Here is a 16956-nt window from a genome sequence, read left to right on the forward strand (position 1 = left end):
AAGGCCCACAGGGCTGGCTAGCTGGCTAGCCAGCAAGCAGGTAGCAATGAAAGTAGGAATCTTTCTTTTTAACCCTGTAAGGGGGTGGTGCACTGTACCCGAAGATACTGCCATATCGGGTCAATGCATAGGGCGACGGAAGCAAGCTTCGAAATCGGCCCCCGTTCTCAAAAATCCATTTAATATATGGTCCCCAGATAGGGGACGTATCAGATATTAAACTGATAAGAACAGATACTACACTTGATCTTAGCCAAAAGGCCGAGAAGCGATAACCGTGAAAGGGGCGGGCCCAACAAGGTCCCCTTCATGGGCACTATCACTGCTTGCTGTCAGGGAGGCTGCCAGACAATTTTCCATGCACACTCTGGGCTGGGGGGCAGTCAACCACCAGTACACACAGCAGAACCTAAACCCATACCATTATTGCTAAGCAGCAAGACAGGGGCCCATTGCACTCCCACGGGGCCTTTTTAAATGCAATCCATAACCCGGATTTGCCAGGAACCCTTCTTACTCCTCCTACTTGCATGTGACACTGGGCTTAGGATCTGCATAGGAAACACACACACAAGCACACACCTACCTTTGTTGCCTGCAGATGCCTCCTTGGCTGTCCCCAAACGGTATCAAACCAACACCCACGGGAAGCTGTAAGCATAGAGGACATGCCTGCACCCCATTGGACTTACCTGTGTGGGTTAAATCCGGGTTATTTGACAACCTATGGCGGTGATGGTTCTGCTCAGGCAGAGCAGTGCTGATGCTCCTCATAAAGCTGTCGCTGCTGTGAAGGTTCTAGGTGACATCACAAATCCCTTTGGTTACATACACAACAAAGCTGGGTTGTTGTTGTTTACACTCTGCAAGGCCTGTGGAAGTGAGTGACATCATAGCACTGTAGTTCTGAGGGTTCTAGATGGATGCAACAATCTCCTGTTGCTTCTATGAAGGCCGTAATAGACGACATCACCAAACAGCTCCATAGTCGCATACACAGCAAAGGAGAGATGTTGTTTACACCTAGTGATGTCAGTGGTATTGAGTGACATCACAGCACAGTGCTAAGGCTCCTGGGCCTGGACACAGCAGCGGCTGCAATATCTCAACGGAGAATACGTTTATATATATGTGTGTGTGTGCGCATATATATATATATATATATATATATATATATATATATATATATTTCTCCGCCGAAATCACTTTTAAACCCATTTCCACCTTTTTTTCCCTTCTCTTCCTCTTACTTTTTTTTCACGTTTTTTTACGTTTTTCTCCTTTTCGCCTCTTTTCTGGGCGTATTATTCTTCTTTTTCTTCTTTTTTTTCGTCTAATGCATACCCCATCAGTGCAGCAATGCTTATTCAATACCGCCAGCAGATGGAGACACTGGGGGATAATTTTCTAAGGATTTATACTGATTTTTCCTGTCTGAATTTGTCGCACAGAAAGTTGCAGGCCAAATATGTGTGACATTTCTGCGACTTTAGCTTCTAGAGCATTTTTACAACATTATACATAGGTGCTGAATACATAAAAAGCGACTGTTCAGCGACAGACAAGTCGCATCGGCTGAAAGTAGGCCAGAATGTCAGTCCATGTTGGAGCAGGTTTAGATACAGTCTAAAGCATAGATCTCAAAGTCTGTGCACAGAATTTAGCAAGGGCCTCGCACCTTCTGATGCATCAGGTAGGTGCACAATAGCATAGCCTAACCCTCTGTACTTTGGTCTATATTGATGCGGGACATAGACAGCCAGCTGATGACCAATCCATTAGTGCAATGGATGGCTGGAAGCATTTGTCTTTGCCTTTGCAATACCACAGAAGCAATGCATGGTCAATGTACAGCAATGACACACCTGTGTGAACAGCCAGGAGACCCCCCCCCCCCCCCATGTTATGTTACATAGTTACATAGTTAGTACGGTCGAAAAAAGACATATGTCCATCACGTTCAACCAGGGAATTAAGGGGTAGGGGTGTGGCGCGATATTGGGGAAGGGATGAGATTTTATATTTCTTCATAAGCATTAATCTTATTTTGTCAATTAGGAACATTCAGCACCCACCCGCTATCAAGGCAGCTGCCTATCATGTCATGCCCTACCTGCACAGGTGTGCTGGCTACTCAAATGATCCAATTAAGGAGGCCATTTAGTCAGCAGCAGCAGAAGTCCTGTGCCTGGACGCTCCAACAGGGGCCAGACACAAGCAGAAGCAGAAGCAGCAGAAGCAGCAGCAGCACCACCTTTTGTTTTTTGGCTGCAGCAGCAGCAAGGCCCACAGGGCTGGCTAGCTGGCTAGCCAGCAAGCAGGTAGCAATGAAAGTAGGAATCTTTCTTTTTAACCCTGTAAGGGGGTGGTGCACTGTACCCGAAGATACTGCCATATCGGGTCAATGCATAGGGCGACGGAAGCAAGCTTCGAAATCGGCCCCCGTTCTCAAAAATCCATTTAATATATGGTCCCCAGATAGGGGACGTATCAGATATTAAACTGATAAGAACAGATACTACACTTGATCTTAGCCAAAAGGCCGAGAAGCGATAACCGTGAAAGGGGCGGGCCCAACAAGGTCCCCTTCATGGGCACTATCACTGCTTGCTGTCAGGGAGGCTGCCAGACAATTTTCCATGCACACTCTGGGCTGGGGGGCAGTCAACCACCAGTACACACAGCAGAACCTAAACCCATACCATTATTGCTAAGCAGCAAGACAGGGGCCCATTGCACTCCCACGGGGCCTTTTTAAATGCAATCCATAACCCGGATTTGCCAGGAACCCTTCTTACTCCTCCTACTTGCATGTGACACTGGGCTTAGGATCTGCATAGGAAACACACACACAAGCACACACCTACCTTTGTTGCCTGCAGATGCCTCCTTGGCTGTCCCCAAACGGTATCAAACCAACACCCACGGGAAGCTGTAAGCATAGAGGACATGCCTGCACCCCATTGGACTTACCTGTGTGGGTTAAATCCGGGTTATTTGACAACCTATGGCGGTGATGGTCCTGCTCAGGCAGAGCAGTGCTGATGCTCCTCATAAAGCTGTCGCTGCTGTGAAGGTTCTAGGTGACATCACAAATCCCTTTGGTTACATACACAACAAAGCTGGGTTGTTGTTGTTTACACTCTGCAAGGCCTGTGGAAGTGAGTGACATCATAGCACTGTAGTTCTGAGGGTTCAAGATGGATGCAACAATCTCCTGTTGCTTCTATGAAGGCCGTAATAGACGACATCACCAAACAGCTCCATAGTCACATACACAGCAAAGGAGAGATGTTGTTTACACCTAGTGATGTCAGTGGTATTGAGTGACATCACAGCACAGTGCTAAGGCTCCTGGGCCTGGACACAGCAGCGGCTGCAATATCTCAACGGAGAATACGTTTATATCTATGTGTGTGTGTGCGCATATATATATATATATATATATATATATATATATATATATATATATATATATATATATTTCTCCGCCGAAATCACTTTTAAACCCATTTCCACCTTTTTTTCCCTTCTCTTCCTCTTACTTTTTTTTCACGTTTTTTTACGTTTTTCTCCTTTTCGCCTCTTTTCTGGGCGTATTATTCTTCTTTTTCTTCTTTTTTTTCGTCTAATGCATACCCCATCAGTGCAGCAATGCTTATTCAATACCGCCAGCAGATGGAGACACTGGGGGATAATTTTCTAAGGATTTATACTGATTTTTCCTGTCTGAATTTGTCGCACAGAAAGTTGCAGGCCAAATATGTGTGACATTTCTGCGACTTTAGCTTCTAGAGCATTTTTACAACATTATACATAGGTGCTGAATACATAAAAAGCGACTGTTCAGCGACAGACAAGTCGCATCGGCTGAAAGTAGGCCAGAATGTCAGTCCATGTTGGAGCAGGTTTAGATACAGTCTAAAGCATAGATCTCAAAGTCTGTGCACAGAATTTAGCAAGGGCCTCGCACCTTCTGATGCATCAGGTAGGTGCACAATAGCATAGCCTAACCCTCTGTACTTTGGTCTATATTGATGCGGGACATAGACAGCCAGCTGATGACCAATCCATTAGTGCAATGGATGGCTGGAAGCATTTGTCTTTGCCTTTGCAATACCACAGAAGCAATGCATGGTCAATGTACAGCAATGACACACCTGTGTGAACAGCCAGGAGACCCCCCCCCCCCCCCCATGTTATGTTACATAGTTACATAGTTAGTACGGTCGAAAAAAGACATATGTCCATCACGTTCAACCAGGGAATTAAGGGGTAGGGGTGTGGCGCGATATTGGGGAAGGGATGAGATTTTATATTTCTTCATAAGCATTAATCTTATTTTGTCAATTAGGAACATTCAGCACCCACCCGCTATCAAGGCAGCTGCCTATCATGTCATGCCCTACCTGCACAGGTGTGCTGGCTACTCAAATGATCCAATTAAGGAGGCCATTTAGTCAGCAGCAGCAGAAGTCCTGTGCCTGGACGCTCCAACAGGGGCCAGACACAAGCAGAAGCAGAAGCAGCAGAAGCAGCAGCAGCACCACCTTTTGTTTTTTGGCTGCAGCAGCAGCAAGGCCCACAGGGCTGGCTAGCTGGCTAGCCAGCAAGCAGGTAGCAATGAAAGTAGGAATCTTTCTTTTTAACCCTGTAAGGGGGTGGTGCACTGTACCCGAAGATACTGCCATATCGGGTCAATGCATAGGGCGACGGAAGCAAGCTTCGAAATCGGCCCCCGTTCTCAAAAATCCATTTAATATATGGTCCCCAGATAGGGGACGTATCAGATATTAAACTGATAAGAACAGATACTACACTTGATCTTAGCCAAAAGGCCGAGAAGCGATAACCGTGAAAGGGGCGGGCCCAACAAGGTCCCCTTCATGGGCACTATCACTGCTTGCTGTCAGGGAGGCTGCCAGACAATTTTCCATGCACACTCTGGGCTGGGGGGCAGTCAACCACCAGTACACACAGCAGAACCTAAACCCATACCATTATTGCTAAGCAGCAAGACAGGGGCCCATTGCACTCCCACGGGGCCTTTTTAAATGCAATCCATAACCCGGATTTGCCAGGAACCCTTCTTACTCCTCCTACTTGCATGTGACACTGGGCTTAGGATCTGCATAGGAAACACACACACAAGCACACACCTACCTTTGTTGCCTGCAGATGCCTCCTTGGCTGTCCCCAAACGGTATCAAACCAACACCCACGGGAAGCTGTAAGCATAGAGGACATGCCTGCACCCCATTGGACTTACCTGTGTGGGTTAAATCCGGGTTATTTGACAACCTATGGCGGTGATGGTTCTGCTCAGGCAGAGCAGTGCTGATGCTCCTCATAAAGCTGTCGCTGCTGTGAAGGTTCTAGGTGACATCACAAATCCCTTTGGTTACATACACAACAAAGCTGGGTTGTTGTTGTTTACACTCTGCAAGGCCTGTGGAAGTGAGTGACATCATAGCACTGTAGTTCTGAGGGTTCAAGATGGATGCAACAATCTCCTGTTGCTTCTATGAAGGCCGTAATAGACGACATCACCAAACAGCTCCATAGTCGCATACACAGCAAAGGAGAGATGTTGTTTACACCTAGTGATGTCAGTGGTATTGAGTGACATCACAGCACAGTGCTAAGGCTCCTGGGCCTGGACACAGCAGCGGCTGCAATATCTCAACGGAGAATACGTTTATATCTATGTGTGTGTGTGCGCATATATATATATATATATATATATATATATATATATATATATATTTCTCCGCCGAAATCACTTTTAAACCCATTTCCACCTTTTTTTCCCTTCTCTTCCTCTTACTTTTTTTTCACGTTTTTTTACGTTTTTCTCCTTTTCGCCTCTTTTCTGGGCGTATTATTCTTCTTTTTCTTCTTTTTTTTCGTCTAATGCATACCCCATCAGTGCAGCAATGCTTATTCAATACCGCCAGCAGATGGAGACACTGGGGGATAATTTTCTAAGGATTTATACTGATTTTTCCTGTCTGAATTTGTCGCACAGAAAGTTGCAGGCCAAATATGTGTGACATTTCTGCGACTTTAGCTTCTAGAGCATTTTTACAACATTATACATAGGTGCTGAATACATAAAAAGCGACTGTTCAGCGACAGACAAGTCGCATCGGCTGAAAGTAGGCCAGAATGTCAGTCCATGTTGGAGCAGGTTTAGATACAGTCTAAAGCATAGATCTCAAAGTCTGTGCACAGAATTTAGCAAGGGCCTCGCACCTTCTGATGCATCAGGTAGGTGCACAATAGCATAGCCTAACCCTCTGTACTTTGGTCTATATTGATGCGGGACATAGACAGCCAGCTGATGACCAATCCATTAGTGCAATGGATGGCTGGAAGCATTTGTCTTTGCCTTTGCAATACCACAGAAGCAATGCATGGTCAATGTACAGCAATGACACACCTGTGTGAACAGCCAGGAGACCCCCCCCCCCCCCCCCCCATGTTACATAGTTACATAGTTAGTACGGTCGAAAAAAGACATATGTCCATCACGTTCAACCAGGGAATTAAGGGGTAGGGGTGTGGCGCGATATTGGGGAAGGGATGAGATTTTATATTTCTTCATAAGCATTAATCTTATTTTGTCAATTAGGAACATTCAGCACCCACCCGCTATCAAGGCAGCTGCCTATCATGTCATGCCCTACCTGCACAGGTGTGCTGGCTACTCAAATGATCCAATTAAGGAGGCCATTTAGTCAGCAGCAGCAGAAGTCCTGTGCCTGGACGCTCCAACAGGGGCCAGACACAAGCAGAAGCAGAAGCAGCAGAAGCAGCAGCAGCACCACCTTTTGTTTTTTGGCTGCAGCAGCAGCAAGGCCCACAGGGCTGGCTAGCTGGCTAGCCAGCAAGCAGGTAGCAATGAAAGTAGGAATCTTTCTTTTTAACCCTGTAAGGGGGTGGTGCACTGTACCCGAAGATACTGCCATATCGGGTCAATGCATAGGGCGACGGAAGCAAGCTTCGAAATCGGCCCCCGTTCTCAAAAATCCATTTAATATATGGTCCCCAGATAGGGGACGTATCAGATATTAAACTGATAAGAACAGATACTACACTTGATCTTAGCCAAAAGGCCGAGAAGCGATAACCGTGAAAGGGGCGGGCCCAACAAGGTCCCCTTCATGGGCACTATCACTGCTTGCTGTCAGGGAGGCTGCCAGACAATTTTCCATGCACACTCTGGGCTGGGGGGCAGTCAACCACCAGTACACACAGCAGAACCTAAACCCATACCATTATTGCTAAGCAGCAAGACAGGGGCCCATTGCACTCCCACGGGGCCTTTTTAAATGCAATCCATAACCCGGATTTGCCAGGAACCCTTCTTACTCCTCCTACTTGCATGTGACACTGGGCTTAGGATCTGCATAGGAAACACACACACAAGCACACACCTACCTTTGTTGCCTGCAGATGCCTCCTTGGCTGTCCCCAAACGGTATCAAACCAACACCCACGGGAAGCTGTAAGCATAGAGGACATGCCTGCACCCCATTGGACTTACCTGTGTGGGTTAAATCCGGGTTATTTGACAACCTATGGCGGTGATGGTTCTGCTCAGGCAGAGCAGTGCTGATGCTCCTCATAAAGCTGTCGCTGCTGTGAAGGTTCTAGGTGACATCACAAATCCCTTTGGTTACATACACAACAAAGCTGGGTTGTTGTTGTTTACACTCTGCAAGGCCTGTGGAAGTGAGTGACATCATAGCACTGTAGTTCTGAGGGTTCAAGATGGATGCAACAATCTCCTGTTGCTTCTATGAAGGCCGTAATAGACGACATCACCAAACAGCTCCATAGTCACATACACAGCAAAGGAGAGATGTTGTTTACACCTAGTGATGTCAGTGGTATTGAGTGACATCACAGCACAGTGCTAAGGCTCCTGGGCCTGGACACAGCAGCGGCTGCAATATCTCAACGGAGAATACGTTTATATCTATGTGTGTGTGTGCGCATATATATATATATATATATATATATATATATATATATATATATATTTCTCCGCCGAAATCACTTTTAAACCCATTTCCACCTTTTTTTCCCTTCTCTTCCTCTTACTTTTTTTTCACGTTTTTTTACGTTTTTCTCCTTTTCGCCTCTTTTCTGGGCGTATTATTCTTCTTTTTCTTCTTTTTTTTCGTCTAATGCATACCCCATCAGTGCAGCAATGCTTATTCAATACCGCCAGCAGATGGAGACACTGGGGGATAATTTTCTAAGGATTTATACTGATTTTTCCTGTCTGAATTTGTCGCACAGAAAGTTGCAGGCCAAATATGTGTGACATTTCTGCGACTTTAGCTTCTAGAGCATTTTTACAACATTATACATAGGTGCTGAATACATAAAAAGCGACTGTTCAGCGACAGACAAGTCGCATCGGCTGAAAGTAGGCCAGAATGTCAGTCCATGTTGGAGCAGGTTTAGATACAGTCTAAAGCATAGATCTCAAAGTCTGTGCACAGAATTTAGCAAGGGCCTCGCACCTTCTGATGCATCAGGTAGGTGCACAATAGCATAGCCTAACCCTCTGTACTTTGGTCTATATTGATGCGGGACATAGACAGCCAGCTGATGACCAATCCATTAGTGCAATGGATGGCTGGAAGCATTTGTCTTTGCCTTTGCAATACCACAGAAGCAATGCATGGTCAATGTACAGCAATGACACACCTGTGTGAACAGCCAGGAGACCCCCCCCCCCCCCATGTTATGTTACATAGTTACATAGTTAGTACGGTCGAAAAAAGACATATGTCCATCACGTACGTTCAACCAGGGAATTAAGGGGTAGGGGTGTGGCGCGATATTGGGGAAGGGATGAGATTTTATATTTCTTCATAAGCATTAATCTTATTTTGTCAATTAGGAACATTCAGCACCCACCCGCTATCAAGGCAGCTGCCTATCATGTCATGCCCTACCTGCACAGGTGTGCTGGCTACTCAAATGATCCAATTAAGGAGGCCATTTAGTCAGCAGCAGCAGAAGTCCTGTGCCTGGACGCTCCAACAGGGGCCAGACACAAGCAGAAGCAGAAGCAGCAGAAGCAGCAGCAGCACCACCTTTTGTTTTTTGGCTGCAGCAGCAGCAAGGCCCACAGGGCTGGCTAGCTGGCTAGCCAGCAAGCAGGTAGCAATGAAAGTAGGAATCTTTCTTTTTAACCCTGTAAGGGGGTGGTGCACTGTACCCGAAGATACTGCCATATCGGGTCAATGCATAGGGCGACGGAAGCAAGCTTCGAAATCGGCCCCCGTTCTCAAAAATCCATTTAATATATGGTCCCCAGATAGGGGACGTATCAGATATTAAACTGATAAGAACAGATACTACACTTGATCTTAGCCAAAAGGCCGAGAAGCGATAACCGTGAAAGGGGCGGGCCCAACAAGGTCCCCTTCATGGGCACTATCACTGCTTGCTGTCAGGGAGGCTGCCAGACAATTTTCCATGCACACTCTGGGCTGGGGGGCAGTCAACCACCAGTACACACAGCAGAACCTAAACCCATACCATTATTGCTAAGCAGCAAGACAGGGGCCCATTGCACTCCCACGGGGCCTTTTTAAATGCAATCCATAACCCGGATTTGCCAGGAACCCTTCTTACTCCTCCTACTTGCATGTGACACTGGGCTTAGGATCTGCATAGGAAACACACACACAAGCACACACCTACCTTTGTTGCCTGCAGATGCCTCCTTGGCTGTCCCCAAACGGTATCAAACCAACACCCACGGGAAGCTGTAAGCATAGAGGACATGCCTGCACCCCATTGGACTTACCTGTGTGGGTTAAATCCGGGTTATTTGACAACCTATGGCGGTGATGGTTCTGCTCAGGCAGAGCAGTGCTGATGCTCCTCATAAAGCTGTCGCTGCTGTGAAGGTTCTAGGTGACATCACAAATCCCTTTGGTTACATACACAACAAAGCTGGGTTGTTGTTGTTTACACTCTGCAAGGCCTGTGGAAGTGAGTGACATCATAGCACTGTAGTTCTGAGGGTTCAAGATGGATGCAACAATCTCCTGTTGCTTCTATGAAGGCCGTAATAGACGACATCACCAAACAGCTCCATAGTCACATACACAGCAAAGGAGAGATGTTGTTTACACCTAGTGATGTCAGTGGTATTGAGTGACATCACAGCACAGTGCTAAGGCTCCTGGGCCTGGACACAGCAGCGGCTGCAATATCTCAACGGAGAATACGTTTATATCTATGTGTGTGTGTGCGCATATATATATATATATATATATATATATATATATATATATATTTCTCCGCCGAAATCACTTTTAAACCCATTTCCACCTTTTTTTCCCTTCTCTTCCTCTTACTTTTTTTTCACGTTTTTTTACGTTTTTCTCCTTTTCGCCTCTTTTCTGGGCGTATTATTCTTCTTTTTCTTCTTTTTTTTCGTCTAATGCATACCCCATCAGTGCAGCAATGCTTATTCAATACCGCCAGCAGATGGAGACACTGGGGGATAATTTTCTAAGGATTTATACTGATTTTTCCTGTCTGAATTTGTCGCACAGAAAGTTGCAGGCCAAATATGTGTGACATTTCTGCGACTTTAGCTTCTAGAGCATTTTTACAACATTATACATAGGTGCTGAATACATAAAAAGCGACTGTTCAGCGACAGACAAGTCGCATCGGCTGAAAGTAGGCCAGAATGTCAGTCCATGTTGGAGCAGGTTTAGATACAGTCTAAAGCATAGATCTCAAAGTCTGTGCACAGAATTTAGCAAGGGCCTCGCACCTTCTGATGCATCAGGTAGGTGCACAATAGCATAGCCTAACCCTCTGTACTTTGGTCTATATTGATGCGGGACATAGACAGCCAGCTGATGACCAATCCATTAGTGCAATGGATGGCTGGAAGCATTTGTCTTTGCCTTTGCAATACCACAGAAGCAATGCATGGTCAATGTACAGCAATGACACACCTGTGTGAACAGCCAGGAGACCCCCCCCCCCCCCCATGTTATGTTACATAGTTACATAGTTAGTACGGTCGAAAAAAGATATATGTCCATCACGTTCAACCAGGGAATTAAGGGGTAGGGGTGTGGCGCGATATTGGGGAAGGGATGAGATTTTATATTTCTTCATAAGCATTAATCTTATTTTGTCAATTAGGAACATTCAGCACCCACCCGCTATCAAGGCAGCTGCCTATCATGTCATGCCCTACCTGCACAGGTGTGCTGGCTACTCAAATGATCCAATTAAGGAGGCCATTTAGTCAGCAGCAGCAGAAGTCCTGTGCCTGGACGCTCCAACAGGGGCCAGACACAAGCAGAAGCAGAAGCAGCAGAAGCAGCAGCAGCACCACCTTTTGTTTTTTGGCTGCAGCAGCAGCAAGGCCCACAGGGCTGGCTAGCTGGCTAGCCAGCAAGCAGGTAGCAATGAAAGTAGGAATCTTTCTTTTTAACCCTGTAAGGGGGTGGTGCACTGTACCCGAAGATACTGCCATATCGGGTCAATGCATAGGGCGACGGAAGCAAGCTTCGAAATCGGCCCCCGTTCTCAAAAATCCATTTAATATATGGTCCCCAGATAGGGGACGTATCAGATATTAAACTGATAAGAACAGATACTACACTTGATCTTAGCCAAAAGGCCGAGAAGCGATAACCGTGAAAGGGGCGGGCCCAACAAGGTCCCCTTCATGGGCACTATCACTGCTTGCTGTCAGGGAGGCTGCCAGACAATTTTCCATGCACACTCTGGGCTGGGGGGCAGTCAACCACCAGTACACACAGCAGAACCTAAACCCATACCATTATTGCTAAGCAGCAAGACAGGGGCCCATTGCACTCCCACGGGGCCTTTTTAAATGCAATCCATAACCCGGATTTGCCAGGAACCCTTCTTACTCCTCCTACTTGCATGTGACACTGGGCTTAGGATCTGCATAGGAAACACACACACAAGCACACACCTACCTTTGTTGCCTGCAGATGCCTCCTTGGCTGTCCCCAAACGGTATCAAACCAACACCCACGGGAAGCTGTAAGCATAGAGGACATGCCTGCACCCCATTGGACTTACCTGTGTGGGTTAAATCCGGGTTATTTGACAACCTATGGCGGTGATGGTTCTGCTCAGGCAGAGCAGTGCTGATGCTCCTCATAAAGCTGTCGCTGCTGTGAAGGTTCTAGGTGACATCACAAATCCCTTTGGTTACATACACAACAAAGCTGGGTTGTTGTTGTTTACACTCTGCAAGGCCTGTGGAAGTGAGTGACATCATAGCACTGTAGTTCTGAGGGTTCAAGATGGATGCAACAATCTCCTGTTGCTTCTATGAAGGCCGTAATAGACGACATCACCAAACAGCTCCATAGTCACATACACAGCAAAGGAGAGATGTTGTTTACACCTAGTGATGTCAGTGGTATTGAGTGACATCACAGCACAGTGCTAAGGCTCCTGGGCCTGGACACAGCAGCGGCTGCAATATCTCAACGGAGAATACGTTTATATCTATGTGTGTGTGTGCGCATATATATATATATATATATATATATATATATATATATATATATATATATTTCTCCGCCGAAATCACTTTTAAACCCATTTCCACCTTTTTTTCCCTTCTCTTCCTCTTACTTTTTTTTCACGTTTTTTTACGTTTTTCTCCTTTTCGCCTCTTTTCTGGGCGTATTATTCTTCTTTTTCTTCTTTTTTTTCGTCTAATGCATACCCCATCAGTGCAGCAATGCTTATTCAATACCGCCAGCAGATGGAGACACTGGGGGATAATTTTCTAAGGATTTATACTGATTTTTCCTGTCTGAATTTGTCGCACAGAAAGTTGCAGGCCAAATATGTGTGACATTTCTGCGACTTTAGCTTCTAGAGCATTTTTACAACATTATACATAGGTGCTGAATACATAAAAAGCGACTGTTCAGCGACAGACAAGTCGCATCGGCTGAAAGTAGGCCAGAATGTCAGTCCATGTTGGAGCAGGTTTAGATACAGTCTAAAGCATAGATCTCAAAGTCTGTGCACAGAATTTAGCAAGAGCCTCGCACCTTCTGATGCATCAGGTAGGTGCACAATAGCATAGCCTAACCCTCTGTACTTTGGTCTATATTGATGCGGGACATAGACAGCCAGCTGATGACCAATCCATTAGTGCAATGGATGGCTGGAAGCATTTGTCTTTGCCTTTGCAATACCACAGAAGCAATGCATGGTCAATGTACAGCAATGACACACCTGTGTGAACAGCCAGGAGACCCCCCCCCCCCCCCATGTTATGTTACATAGTTACATAGTTAGTACGGTCGAAAAAAGACATATGTCCATCACGTTCAACCAGGGAATTAAGGGGTAGGGGTGTGGCGCGATATTGGGGAAGGGATGAGATTTTATATTTCTTCATAAGCATTAATCTTATTTTGTCAATTAGGAACATTCAGCACCCACCCGCTATCAAGGCAGCTGCCTATCATGTCATGCCCTACCTGCACAGGTGTGCTGGCTACTCAAATGATCCAATTAAGGAGGCCATTTAGTCAGCAGCAGCAGAAGTCCTGTGCCTGGACGCTCCAACAGGGGCCAGACACAAGCAGAAGCAGAAGCAGCAGAAGCAGCAGCAGCACCACCTTTTGTTTTTTGGCTGCAGCAGCAGCAAGGCCCACAGGGCTGGCTAGCTGGCTAGCCAGCAAGCAGGTAGCAATGAAAGTAGGAATCTTTCTTTTTAACCCTGTAAGGGGGTGGTGCACTGTACCCGAAGATACTGCCATATCGGGTCAATGCATAGGGCGACGGAAGCAAGCTTCGAAATCGGCCCCCGTTCTCAAAAATCCATTTAATATATGGTCCCCAGATAGGGGACGTATCAGATATTAAACTGATAAGAACAGATACTACACTTGATCTTAGCCAAAAGGCCGAGAAGCGATAACCGTGAAAGGGGCGGGCCCAACAAGGTCCCCTTCATGGGCACTATCACTGCTTGCTGTCAGGGAGGCTGCCAGACAATTTTCCATGCACACTCTGGGCTGGGGGGCAGTCAACCACCAGTACACACAGCAGAACCTAAACCCATACCATTATTGCTAAGCAGCAAGACAGGGGCCCATTGCACTCCCACGGGGCCTTTTTAAATGCAATCCATAACCCGGATTTGCCAGGAACCCTTCTTACTCCTCCTACTTGCATGTGACACTGGGCTTAGGATCTGCATAGGAAACACACACACAAGCACACACCTACCTTTGTTGCCTGCAGATGCCTCCTTGGCTGTCCCCAAACGGTATCAAACCAACACCCACGGGAAGCTGTAAGCATAGAGGACATGCCTGCACCCCATTGGACTTACCTGTGTGGGTTAAATCCGGGTTATTTGACAACCTATGGCGGTGATGGTCCTGCTCAGGCAGAGCAGTGCTGATGCTCCTCATAAAGCTGTCGCTGCTGTGAAGGTTCTAGGTGACATCACAAATCCCTTTGGTTACATACACAACAAAGCTGGGTTGTTGTTGTTTACACTCTGCAAGGCCTGTGGAAGTGAGTGACATCATAGCACTGTAGTTCTGAGGGTTCAAGATGGATGCAACAATCTCCTGTTGCTTCTATGAAGGCCGTAATAGACGACATCACCAAACAGCTCCATAGTCACATACACAGCAAAGGAGAGATGTTGTTTACACCTAGTGATGTCAGTGGTATTGAGTGACATCACAGCACAGTGCTAAGGCTCCTGGGCCTGGACACAGCAGCGGCTGCAATATCTCAACGGAGAATACGTTTATATCTATGTGTGTGTGTGCGCATATATATATATATATATATATATATATATATATATATATATATATATATATATATTTCTCCGCCGAAATCACTTTTAAACCCATTTCCACCTTTTTTTCCCTTCTCTTCCTCTTACTTTTTTTTCACGTTTTTTTACGTTTTTCTCCTTTTCGCCTCTTTTCTGGGCGTATTATTCTTCTTTTTCTTCTTTTTTTTCGTCTAATGCATACCCCATCAGTGCAGCAATGCTTATTCAATACCGCCAGCAGATGGAGACACTGGGGGATAATTTTCTAAGGATTTATACTGATTTTTCCTGTCTGAATTTGTCGCACAGAAAGTTGCAGGCCAAATATGTGTGACATTTCTGCGACTTTAGCTTCTAGAGCATTTTTACAACATTATACATAGGTGCTGAATACATAAAAAGCGACTGTTCAGCGACAGACAAGTCGCATCGGCTGAAAGTAGGCCAGAATGTCAGTCCATGTTGGAGCAGGTTTAGATACAGTCTAAAGCATAGATCTCAAAGTCTGTGCACAGAATTTAGCAAGGGCCTCGCACCTTCTGATGCATCAGGTAGGTGCACAATAGCATAGCCTAACCCTCTGTACTTTGGTCTATATTGATGCGGGACATAGACAGCCAGCTGATGACCAATCCATTAGTGCAATGGATGGCTGGAAGCATTTGTCTTTGCCTTTGCAATACCACAGAAGCAATGCATGGTCAATGTACAGCAATGACACACCTGTGTGAACAGCCAGGAGACCCCCCCCCCCCCCCCATGTTATGTTACATAGTTACATAGTTAGTACGGTCGAAAAAAGACATATGTCCATCACGTTCAACCAGGGAATTAAGGGGTAGGGGTGTGGCGCGATATTGGGGAAGGGATGAGATTTTATATTTCTTCATAAGCATTAATCTTATTTTGTCAATTAGGAACATTCAGCACCCACCCGCTATCAAGGCAGCTGCCTATCATGTCATGCCCTACCTGCACAGGTGTGCTGGCTACTCAAATGATCCAATTAAGGAGGCCATTTAGTCAGCAGCAGCAGAAGTCCTGTGCCTGGACGCTCCAACAGGGGCCAGACACAAGCAGAAGCAGAAGCAGCAGAAGCAGCAGCAGCACCACCTTTTGTTTTTTGGCTGCAGCAGCAGCAAGGCCCACAGGGCTGGCTAGCTGGCTAGCCAGCAAGCAGGTAGCAATGAAAGTAGGAATCTTTCTTTTTAACCCTGTAAGGGGGTGGTGCACTGTACCCGAAGATACTGCCATATCGGGTCAATGCATAGGGCGACGGAAGCAAGCTTCGAAATCGGCCCCCGTTCTCAAAAATCCATTTAATATATGGTCCCCAGATAGGGGACGTATCAGATATTAAACTGATAAGAACAGATACTACACTTGATCTTAGCCAAAAGGCCGAGAAGCGATAACCGTGAAAGGGGCGGGCCCAACAAGGTCCCCTTCATGGGCACTATCACTGCTTGCTGTCAGGGAGGCTGCCAGACAATTTTCCATGCACACTCTGGGCTGGGGGGCAGTCAACCACCAGTACACACAGCAGAACCTAAACCCATACCATTATTGCTAAGCAGCAAGACAGGGGCCCATTGCACTCCCACGGGGCCTTTTTAAATGCAATCCATAACCCGGATTTGCCAGGAACCCTTCTTACTCCTCCTACTTGCATGTGACACTGGGCTTAGGATCTGCATAGGAAACACACACACAAGCACACACCTACCTTTGTTGCCTGCAGATGCCTCCTTGGCTGTCCCCAAACGGTATCAAACCAACACCCACGGGAAGCTGTAAGCATAGAGGACATGCCTGCACCCCATTGGACTTACCTGTGTGGGTTAAATCCGGGTTATTTGACAACCTATGGCGGTGATGGTTCTGCTCAGGCAGAGCAGTGCTGATGCTCCTCATAAAGCTGTCGCTGCTGTGAAGGTTCTAGGTGACATCACAAATCCCTTTGGTTACATACACAACAAAGCTGGGTTGTTGTTGTTTACACTCTGCAAGGCCTGTGGAAGTGAGTGACATCATAGCACTGTAGTTCTGAGGGTTCAAGATGGATGCAACAATCTCCTGTTGCTTCTATGAAG

The 16956-nt window shown here is 46.4% G+C and overlaps 8 non-coding genes across 8 annotated transcripts; all 8 read right to left on the bottom strand.

The window, feature by feature from the left end:
* Positions 1 to 82: 82 nt before the first annotated feature.
* Positions 83 to 273, bottom strand: LOC130325935 (U2 spliceosomal RNA). Its single transcript, XR_008870657.1, has one exon. It is a non-coding gene; the product is annotated as a U2 spliceosomal RNA (small nuclear RNA).
* Positions 274 to 2363: 2090 nt separating this feature from the next.
* LOC130325922 (U2 spliceosomal RNA) lies at positions 2364 to 2554 on the bottom strand. The gene has a single exon (XR_008870645.1). It is a non-coding gene; the product is annotated as a U2 spliceosomal RNA (small nuclear RNA).
* Positions 2555 to 4659: 2105 nt separating this feature from the next.
* Positions 4660 to 4850, bottom strand: LOC130325923 (U2 spliceosomal RNA). Its single transcript, XR_008870646.1, has one exon. It is a non-coding gene; the product is annotated as a U2 spliceosomal RNA (small nuclear RNA).
* A 2089-nt stretch (positions 4851 to 6939) lies between these two features.
* LOC130325924 (U2 spliceosomal RNA) lies at positions 6940 to 7130 on the bottom strand. Its single transcript, XR_008870647.1, has one exon. It is a non-coding gene; the product is annotated as a U2 spliceosomal RNA (small nuclear RNA).
* A 2095-nt stretch (positions 7131 to 9225) lies between these two features.
* Positions 9226 to 9416, bottom strand: LOC130325926 (U2 spliceosomal RNA). The gene has a single exon (XR_008870648.1). It is a non-coding gene; the product is annotated as a U2 spliceosomal RNA (small nuclear RNA).
* Positions 9417 to 11504: 2088 nt separating this feature from the next.
* LOC130325927 (U2 spliceosomal RNA) lies at positions 11505 to 11695 on the bottom strand. The gene has a single exon (XR_008870649.1). It is a non-coding gene; the product is annotated as a U2 spliceosomal RNA (small nuclear RNA).
* Positions 11696 to 13791: 2096 nt separating this feature from the next.
* On the bottom strand, positions 13792 to 13982 carry LOC130325928 (U2 spliceosomal RNA). The gene has a single exon (XR_008870650.1). It is a non-coding gene; the product is annotated as a U2 spliceosomal RNA (small nuclear RNA).
* A 2103-nt stretch (positions 13983 to 16085) lies between these two features.
* Positions 16086 to 16276, bottom strand: LOC130325929 (U2 spliceosomal RNA). The gene has a single exon (XR_008870651.1). It is a non-coding gene; the product is annotated as a U2 spliceosomal RNA (small nuclear RNA).
* Between the last annotated feature and the right edge of the window lie 680 nt (positions 16277 to 16956).

Source organism: Hyla sarda, unplaced genomic scaffold (genome assembly GCF_029499605.1).
Source record: "Hyla sarda isolate aHylSar1 unplaced genomic scaffold, aHylSar1.hap1 scaffold_2770, whole genome shotgun sequence".
Taxonomy (NCBI): domain Eukaryota; kingdom Metazoa; phylum Chordata; class Amphibia; order Anura; family Hylidae; genus Hyla; species Hyla sarda.